The following is a 10,987-nucleotide window of genomic DNA, read 5'->3' on the forward strand; positions in this document are numbered from 1 at the left end:
AAAAGCATAATTCACTATTTTCCTGCGTTTCTCCAGTTTGTCGCTTTTCCAGGCCCATACGTCTTCGTTTTCGGGTGGCACTTGAACTTGGACTTAAAACAGTGCATTATGTTGATCCACATATTCCAGCTTTCCTGCCATAGATTGTAAGCACTGAAGCCTAGTCATAACCGCTCATTAGTGGTCCCGCCATTTGTTTGTCTTTGTTCTATGTCGTCTAAGTATAATACTTTAGCCATCCTGCAATTTCTCTGAAACGTCAACCAGTTCACCTTTGGCTTCCCGCTTTTCAACTTCACCAGGTACTTAACAGTATTCCAGACAAAAAATGATTGATCCCTTTGTCATAGGAATGGGCATAACACGAGAGTGAACGGTGTGTTCACAGGAGTAGTTAACTGTTATTGTACATTACACAGCACATGGTGTATAAAGAACAGAGACATGGCTGCCTTCTTCCACATTTAATGCCACACCAGTCCTAATGAAGACTGTAGCCAAGCAATGCGCGACCGTCATCGTCTTCCATTTTCAACACGGCGAATCCCGCGCAAAGACGGCATCAACAGGCACGTAATGAACACTGGCACTTGATATGCGCTGATTCAAAGCGTCGTCATCTGACGAAACAAATGCCAAGGCGTGCGCTGCCCGGTGATAGCGTAACCTACGCCTGTGCTCATGCGTATACCACACAGCGCTTTAGGAACGCGAGAGGCAGAGCTCGTAGATTGAGCCGTGAACGCGGGAAGGCGTTCCGCTAACCGCTGGTGCCGCTGGTGTCTCTCGCTGTACAAAATCACTTGCTGCGCTGCATTCGCCCGTCGACGTCATTGCCTTTCTGTGCGGTTTATGCAACAGTTTTACTAGCCGTTACTATCGCGCTCGAAGCAGTGGGCGACGAAGAAACGGCGTTGGTGCATGCGGAAGCTGCACTACTCTGTCGACGAGTCGTCACGCTTATACAACGTTAAAGACAAAGCACGTACTTCGTCTTCACCAAGCCGAATCATCGCGTACGGCGCATAGCACCGGCCGTAAAGTTCCCTACAAAAATAATACGTTTAAAGCCTCTATTGCGCTGAAACTACCGAAGCGCTCCCTGTCGGCACTCGTTAGTATTGCCACGTCAACTTCATGTTTTATTTTGCTGTATTCGGTTTCCGCCCACAAAGGCTGTCAGCAACGCTCAGCGCAAACCGCGCCTTATTGTTCGAGAAGCTTCGCGATTATTGTAGATCGTTTTGTTAAGATTGCGCGCAGGCCGCGAACAGCCTAGATTATTCCAGAGCTTGCGCGACCACCAGTGATAAGACTGGAATATTCGGCGTCACATGTATAAATGCCGACGCACTTCACCACTTGTCAGTTGATCGACGGTCGACGCTCTGTTCGCCGCTATCAGTGTATTGCTGTAGTTTGACTTTCAGTTTCCCGGCCAAAAGTTCGGCCAAATAAAGAGTTTCATCTCTGACGTGCTGACTGCTGCCTTCGTCGATGTCACGACACCGTGACATCTGGTGGAGGTGCTGGTTCGTCCATGTTCCGGACGCCCACACGCAGTCGGGATCCAAGTCCAAGTGGTCAAGAAGAAGAACTACAAGACATCCCAGACCGTCGAACTAGCCGCCGGCAGCTAGGACTCAATCCAGAGTACGGACCTCTTCCCGGCAACGCCAGGCAACCTAACGCTGTGACCTCGACTGTAACGATGACCCCCCCAGTAGCGCCAACATCGATCCGGCTACATCAGCCCCGGGAGCCGCCAACCTTCCACGGGTCATCGCTAGAAGATCCCGAGAGCTGCCTGGAAAGGTACGACCGGGTCGCTGTTTTCAACAATTGGACAAGTGAAGACAAACTGCGGCACGTGTATTTCGCCCTAGAAGACACCACTCGGACATCGTTCGAGAACAGAGAAGCCACGCTGACGACCAGGGACCTTTTTCCCTCCGCATTTCTGGAAACCTTCGGCAGCGTCGTCAGCAAGGAAAGAGCCGAAACCATATTGGAGACCCGTGTACAGCTCCCGAACGAAAGCATCGGGATGTACACCGAAGAAATGACCCAATTGTTCCGGCACGCCGACCCCGCTATGTCCGAAGAAAAAAAACTTCGTTTCCTGATGCGGAGAGTGAAGCAAGAGCTTTTTGCCGGACTTGTACGCAACCCGCCGAAGACAGTCAGGGAGTTCAGTTCGGTGGCCACAACGATTGAAAAGGCCCTAGAAATGCGTACGAGGCAATACAACCACCGCATGCCGACGACGAACTACGGGGAAGCACATGCTCTGGGCTCCGACGACTTGCGTGAGACGATAAGGGCGGTCGTGCGTGAAGAGCTCCGAAAGAAGTTTCCTGCATCGCAACCCCAGGTGCATTCCATAGCCGACGTCGTTCGCGAGGAACTTCAGCATTCGCTGGGAGTTGCTGCACCGCCGCAACCTGAGCCGGAAGCCATGAGCTATGCTGCCGTTGCACGCCATGCTGTCGCCACTCCGTGCAATCACCAACGCCCCGCGCCGTCGCAGTTCCGTCGCCAGACACCGCCGCCACCTCCGACGCCATTCCGCCCGCCTGCAGGCCAATGCTACACCCCTCGAAAGACCAACGTTTGGCGCGCCCCTGACAACCGCCCGCTCTGCTACCACTGCGGGGAGGCCGGCCACACGTACCGCCGCTGTCAGTACCGACAGATGGGGCTACGAGGATTCGCCGTCAACGCGCCGCGCCCGCGGCCAGGCGAACGGCCTCGCGACATCGACGACTACCTCACCGGAACACAGTGGCAAGAACGACGACCTTCCTGCTCACCGTCGCCCGGCCACTACATGTCACCACACCGTCGGCAGCACACTGCCCCAAACCGGGGCCGGTCGCCTAGCCCGTATCCGGGAAACTAAGGGCAGCAACCGATGGAGGTGCGGTTGCTGTAGGACGAAATGCCGAAGATCCTCCGCGGCCGCCGCCGACGACCACAACGCGACGAGACCTGCAGAACACGACGCGAAGCAGACGAAGCCCTGACGACAAAACCTCGGTCCCTGAAGAAGACCTGTCGATACGACGTAGAAGCAGCGGGACAAACCGACCTAGCCGTGACCCGACGTCGCGATTTAACCGCAACGCAAGACGACGGATTAGCGACCTCGACGTACTATTCGACGGCCACAACGTCACCGCCCTCGTCGACACTGGAGCCGACTATTCCGTCGTCAGTGTACCATTCACCACAAGATTGAAGAAAGTTAGGACCGCTTGGCAAGGCCCCGAAATCCGGACCGCTGGGGGCCATCTAATAACTCCGGCTGGAGTCTGCACCGCAAGAGTCACCATCAATAACCGGACCTATCCTGCGAGCTTTGTAATCTTACAGCATTGCTCCAGGGATGTGATACTTGGGATGGACTTCCTAAGCCACCACGGCGCCATCATCGATCTGAGGTCTGAGTCAGTAACACTAACCTCAGAAAAAGCGCTGCCGCCACACACGACGCCAGGAAACCTCGTATTGAATGTGACAGAAGAGCACGTCACCATTCCGCCTCTCTCCAGCATCATCGTTTCCGTCGGCACCGAAGAACCGGCCGCCCTTGAAGGTGTCATCGAGGGCAATCAGCACCTACTTCTGAACCGTCAGATTTGCGTCGCAAGAGGCATAGCCGAGCTGCGTGATGGGAAAGCAAAGGTAGTGCTGACAAACTTGAGCCACAAATATAGGCACCTCAACATTGGTACGACGGCCGCCTACATCCACGAATTCGTGGACGCCAGCAATGCTTTCGCCCTCTTCGATGCTACCGAAGCTGCTTCGACGGATCGACGAACCCAACCAGATTTCGACGTCAACCCGAGCCTCCCGAAGCACAAGCAAGACCAGCTAAAAGCCGTGCTCCTACAATTCAAGGACTGCTTCTCGTCGTCGTCAAGAATTCGACAGACCCCAGTCGCGAAACATCGCATAATAACAGAAGAAAGTGCCCGACCAATCCGTCAGAGCCCGTACCGAGTTTCGACGCGAGAACGCGAGGCCGTCAAGAAACAAGTCGACGAAATGCTACGCGATGGCATCATCGAGCCACCCAAGAGAGCGTGGGCGTCACCTGTGGTGTTAGTGAACCCTACGTTTTTGCGTCGACTACCATCGCCTGAACAAGGTCGCGAAGAAGGACGGGTACCCTCCCCCACGAATAGACGACGCCCTAAATCGACTCCACAACGCCAAGTACTTTTAGTCGATGGACCTCAAGATCGGCTACTGGCAAATCGAAGTCGACGAGAGAGACCGAGAAAAGACTGCCTTTATAACACCAGACGGCCTGTTCAAGTTCAAGGTCATGCCCTTTGGTCTTCGCTCGGCACCCGCGACTTTCCAACGTGTCATGGATATAGTACTAGTTGGCTTGAAGTGGCAGACTTGCCTCGTGTACTTGGGCGACGTCGTTGTGTTTGCCTCAAACTTCGACGAACACCTACGGCGACTTGAAGCTGTACTTCAAGCAATAAAGAGCTCCGGATTCCCCCTGAAGCCATAAAAGTGTCGCTTTGCGTACGAGGAGCACTTGTTCTTGGGACACGTGATAAGCAAGTCCTGAGTACGCCCTGACCCACAGAAGACAGTCACCATCGCTAAATTCCCGCCACCTGCCGACAAGAACGCCGTGCGTCGATTTCTCGGCCTGTGCGCCTATTACAGGCGCTTCGTCAAAAATTACACCATCTCCCGCTAAAGGGGACCATGAGGCGATGCGAAGCCGGAGCACTTGCACGATCGCGTTCCGTTGGGCATGCTACCGACCTCGCGTCGTGGAACGCGAAGAGGGACGCTATGCGCGTCGTATCTTCCATCTAGCCTGGCCGTTAATTCTCACAGGGCGAGCGGGGAACGCGGTCGACAGGCGGGCGAGAGGGGGGCAGCGTAGGAGAGGAGAGAGAAGGGGAGGGGACGCGCATGCGCTCGAGCTCACCGCGGTGTTGCGCAGGAGAGAATTTCGGCATTTCTAGCTCGCGTTTCAGAGGAAGAGTGGAAAGGGGTATGGGAGAGGGAAAGTGGAGAGGGGAAAGGGAGAGGGTGAGTGGAGAGGAGGCGTGTGGAGAGGGTATGCGCATGCGCAGTAAGTGTGGTCACGCCGCACACCACCACCACCACCACCACCGGATTGAGCTCCGCCTTAAGATACTTCGCATCTAAAAACTTTGCCCGCATCGCTGAGCCACTTACTAACTTTACCAGGATCGACGTCGAGTTCAAGTGGGAAACGCCGCAGGAGGAAGCATTTCAAGAACTAAAACGACGCCTGCAGACGCCTCCGTTATTCGTGCATTTCAACGAATACGCCCAACAGAAGTGCACACCGACGCAAGCAATGTAGGACTCGGCGCCGTTCTTGTGCAGAGGACTGACGGATTGGAAAGGGTAATCAGCTATGCTAGCCGGTCGCTATCAAAGGCGGAAGCCAACTATTCTACGACAGAAAAGGAGTGCCTTGCCATAATCTGGGCTACATCAAAGTTTCGCCCCTACCTTTACGGCAGGCCCTTCAAAGTTGTGAGCGACCACCACGCCCTGTGTTGGCTAGCTAACTTGAAGGACCCTTCAGGTAGTCTCGCACGATGGAGCTTGAGACTTCAAGAATTCGACATTACAGTCGTTTACAAGTCCGGAAGAAAACACTCTGACGCCGACTGCATGTCTTGTGCCCCCGTGGACCCGCCGCCGCAAGACGACCAGGATGATGACTACTTCTTGGGAACCATAAGTGCCGGCGACTTCGCTGAACAACAGCGATCCGACCCGGAACTCAGAGGCCTTATGGAATACCTCGAGGGCAAGAACGCCGTCGTTCCGAAAGTGTTCAAGCGAGCACTGGCGTCGTTTTTCTTAGGCAACGGCGTTCTCCAAGAGGAAAACTTCTCACCACATCGAGCCAAGTACCTTCTCGTGGTGCCTTCAGAATTGCGACCAGAAGTTCTCCTGGCCCTGCACGACGACCCGACAGCAGGACACCTCGGTGTTTCCCGAACGCTGGCAAGAATACAGGAAAAGTACTACTAGCCGCGCCTTGCCGCCGACGTCACTCGCTGCGTAAGGACATGCCGAGACTGTCAGCGACGCAAGACACCGCCAACAAGACCAGCGGGCTTTCTTCAGCCGATCGAGCCACCTCAGCGACCGTTCCAGCAGATCGGGATGGACCTGCTGGGACCGTTCCCAACGTCGACTAGTGGTAATAAGTGGATCGTCGTAGCTACCGACTACCTGACCCGCTACGCCGAAACAAGGGCCCTACCTAGAGGCAGTGCCGCCGAGGTAGCGAAGTTCTTCGTTGAATATATCGTTCTGCGTCATGGCGCCCCAGAGGTCCTCATCACCGACAGAGGTACGGCGTTTACTGCGGAGCTAACTCAGGCAATCTTGAGGTACAGCCAGACAAGTCACCGCCGGACCACTGCCTACCACCCTCAGACCAATGGCATCACCGAGCGGCTAAATAAGACCATCGTCAACGTACATGCTGGCCATGTACGTACGTTGACGTCGAGCACAAGACGCGGGATGCCATCCTTCCGTACGTGACCTTCGCACACAACACCGCTGTGCAAGAAACTACGCAGGTGACGCCTTACACGTTGGTCTACGGAAGGAGCCCAGCGACGACGCTCGACGCGATGCTGTCAACAGCCACCGACGAAGACAATCTCGACGTCGCTGCCTACTTGCAACAAGCCGAAGAAGCTCGACAGCTCACCCGCCTGCGCATCAAGAACCAGCAGAGGGTCGACAGCCGCCACTATAATCTTCGACGACACCACATGGAATACCAACCCGGTGACCGTGTGTGGGTTTGGACGCCGATACGCCGTCGGGGACTTAGCGAGAAGCTTCTTCGGCGATACTTCGGGCCATACAAGGTGCTGCGACGTCTCGGCGCTCTAGACTGCGAGGTTATCCCGGACGGCATTACGAGGCGCCGTGCACGATCTGAAGTCTCCATGTCCTGCGCCTTAAGCCGTTTTATGCGCGTTAGCGAGGACTGTACCTTTTGCTTTATTATTGTAATTTTGCTTGTACTTATTGCTTGTTGTAATTTATTTGTGTATGCACTTGTTTTTCTATGTTCTGTCACAAGCATCGGGACGATGCTTTTTCCGAGGGGGGCAATGCCACGCCCGCGTCATGTTTTATTTTGCTGTATTCGGTTTTCGCCCGCAAAGGCCGTCAGCAACGCTCAGCGCAAACCGCGCCTTATTGTTCGAGAAGCTTCGCGATTATTATAGATCGTTTTGTTAAGATTGCGCGCAGGCCGCAAGCAGCCTATATTATTCCAGAGCTTGCGCTACCACCAGTGGTAAGACTGAAATATTCGACGTCACATGTATAAATGCCGACGCACTTCACCACTTGTCAGTTGATCGACGGTCGACGCTCTGTTCACCGCTATCAGTGTATTGCTGTAGTTTGACTTTCAGTTTCCCGGCCACATCATCATAATCATCATCATCAGCCTGTCTACGCCCACTGCAGGGCAAAGGCCTCTCCGATGTTCCGCCAATCAACCCGGTCCTGTGCTTTCTGCTGCCACGTTGTACCTACAAATTTGTTAATCTCATCTACCCACCTAATTTCCTGTCTCCCCCTCACGCGTTTGCCATCTCTTGGAATCCAGTCAGTTACACTTAATGACCACCGGTTATCCTGCCGACGTGTTACGTGCACGGCCCATATCCATTTCTTCTTCTTGATTTCAACTATGATATCCTTAACCCCCGTTTATTCCCTGACCCACTCTGCTCTCTTCCTGTCTCTTAAGGTTACACCTATCATTTTCCTTTCCATCGTTCGCTGCGTCGTCCTCAATTTAAGTTGAACCCTCTTTGTAAGTCTCCAGATTTCTGCTCCCTAGGTAAGTACCGGTAAGATGCAGCTGTTATATACCTTCCTCTTGAGGGATAGTGGTAGACTACCATTCATGATTGGATAATGCTTGCCGAATGAGCCCCATCCCATCCTTATTCTTCTAGTTATTTCATTCTCATGGTTCGGCTCCGCGGTTACTACCTGTCCTAAGTAGACGTACTCCTTTACAACTTCCAGTGTCTCTCCACCTATCGCAAAGCGCTGTTCTGGTCCAAGATTGTTCCCATTACTTTAGTTTTATGCATATTAATTTTCAGACCTACTCTTCTACTTTCCGTATCCAGTTCAGTAATCATGAGCTGTAATTCGTCTCCCGCGTGACTCATCAATGCACTGTCATCAGCGAATCGCAGGTCACTGAGATACTCTCCATTAACTGTTATCCCTAATTCTTCCCAATCTAGGGCCCTGAAAACCTCCTGTAAACACGCGGTGAATAGCATTGGAGAGATCGTGTCTTCCTGCCGTACGCCCTTCTTTATTGGGATTCTGTCGCTTTCCTTATGGAGGACTATAGTGGCTGTGGATCCGCTGTAGATTTCTTCCATTATGTTTATATAGGCTTCGTCGACGCCCTGATTCCGCAGTGCCTGCATGACTGCTGATGTCTCCACCGAATCAAATGCCTTCTCGTAATCTATGAAGGCTATGTATAGGGGTTGGTTGTATTCCGCGCATTTCTCTACCACCTGATTGATAGTATGAATATGGTCTAATGTTGAGAAGCCTGTACGAAATCCTGCCTGGTCCATTGGTTGACAACTCTAACGTCGTATTAATTCTGTTAGCAATTACTTTTGTAAATAGCTTGTAGACAACGGACAGTAAGGTGATGGGCCTGTAATTTTTCAGGTCCTTGACGTCCCATTTCTTATGGACCAAAATGATGTTGGCATTCTTCCAAGATTCTGGTATCCTCCCCGTCGAGAGACACTTCGTATACAGGGTGGCCAGTTTTTCTAACATAATCTCTCCACAGTCTTTCAACAGGTCTGATGTTACCTGATCCTCACCAGCGGCTTTGCCTCTTTGCATTCCCTTTAGGGCTTTCTTTACTTCTCCTGTCAATACCGGTGGGATGTTAGATTCCTCTGGGCTATTACTGCTTCTTACGTTATCATCCTGACTGTCTCGGCTGCTGTACAGATCTCGCTAGAACTCTTCTGCTACCTCAACTATTCTATCCATATTGGTTGTGACCTTGCCTTTCTTGTCCTGCATACATCTGACTTTTGCCTATGCACAGTTCTGTCTTCATAGCTTTGAGGCTTCTTCCGTTCTTTAGAGCATGCTCAATTCTCTCCCTATTATACTTTCTTATGTCGGCTACTTTACGCCCATTCATTAACTTCGAAAGCCACAAGTTCCCGGCCACAAGTTCGGCCAAATAAAGAGTTTCATCTCTGACGTGCTGACTGCTGCCTTCGGCGACGTCACGACCCCGTGACAGTATCATGACGCAGTACATCACTTCACCGCTTGGCAGCGACACCGCCCCGCCAGCTTCACTGTGAGAGGAAGGTGTGAAAGATATAAGAAGCGCTTGTAAAGCCTCGTACTATTGCGCTCAGTATGAGCTCCATCACGGGATCGCGTCGGCCGAGCTCTCTGCAAGGTTTTACAGTGGCACCGATTATGGCATATTTTCGAGTTATCGGGAGAGAGTTTGGCTGCTCGTGCGAGCGCGCATCGCCTGCGCTTGCTTTCACCCTCGCCCTCGTTTTGCCCTGCAGTGATATCATCTTCGAAAACGACAACTTCGAGGGTGAAAGAAAGCAAGTGAGGGTGATGCGCGCTCGCACGAGCAGCCAAACTCTCTCCTGATAACTCGAAAAATACGCCATGATCGGCACCTTGTAGAGCGCTCGGCCACGCGCTCCCGTCATGTAAGTCATACTGTGCGCGATAGTACGTGTGCGTCGGTGGCGCAGTGGATAAAGCGCCGGGCACCTGTCGTCGCGGACCAAGAGGTGGTGGGTTAGATTGCCAGGTCACCCAAAGCAACGAAGCATTTTCTTGTGGTTTTTCTTTTCACATCTGTTCGTGTACGTTTTCCCGACGTCACTTCGCTGACGCAAATGTCAGTGAAGCCTTGGTGGACCCCGGAATAAAACACTTGCGGGTTAAAAAAGAGACCTTCACATATATGAATAAATCATGCACTCTTTATGGGAAAGGCAGGAGTAATAAAATACGATCATCACTACGGTAACAGGAGATGTCTTCTCTTAACTGCGAAACGCAGAAAAGACTGTTTAAGCGCATGTTGTCGCACGTGCTGCCGCTTTTCCCGTTGAATATGAGATGGTGGTCCGGGTTGATGCTATAAAGCCTCTTCAGCATATCAGCTGGCGTTCCCGAGCGGGCGCGCCGTACATGAAATGAAAACGCGGCTGGAGCTGCCGATAACCAGTGGAACAATTTTAGGCAGTAAAGTTCACTCGTCGTGAAAGCGAGTCGAAAACTATTCGCCATTATGCTAAATGCAATATAGGTAGTGAAATCTCGTCACAAGAGAATGCCAGCCGCGGTGTGCTTGGCTTATATAGATTTTTATGCGGAAGCAGACAAGTTCCGACACACCTGTTGAAATGTACGACAATTGAAATCCTAGTGATGTGGTTAATTAGGCGTTATACAAGATAGATTGGCACATATAATGACGTGTAGTGTTGGTGTTTATACGCTAAAGCGTTCACATTCTGCGCTTAAATAAAAGTAATTTTTGTCTTTGTTCTTGCTCCCTTCTCTAAGAGAAAGATATGCTACAAACGTATTCTACATCTAAAAATTCTTTTTTTTTCAAGCGAACATCGAAATATATGTGGTACTTTTCCATATTTTTAGAAATTCTTCTACATTTTGTTTGATCGTGCAGTGTTGCTCCTTTTTTATTTTGTTCTTTTCAGCATTCCAACTCATGAATATGCATTTACACATCACAAGAACACTGCACAGAGTCATAAAACATGTATCAACACACACACTCCACCACGGGGATTTGAACCCAGGCCAACCGCGTGACAAGCAGACACCGTAACCAGGGGCGTAGCCAGAAATTTTTTTCGGG

The sequence above is a fragment of the Rhipicephalus sanguineus genome, chromosome 3 (genome assembly GCF_013339695.2).
Source record: "Rhipicephalus sanguineus isolate Rsan-2018 chromosome 3, BIME_Rsan_1.4, whole genome shotgun sequence".
In the NCBI taxonomy this organism is placed as follows: domain Eukaryota; kingdom Metazoa; phylum Arthropoda; class Arachnida; order Ixodida; family Ixodidae; genus Rhipicephalus; species Rhipicephalus sanguineus.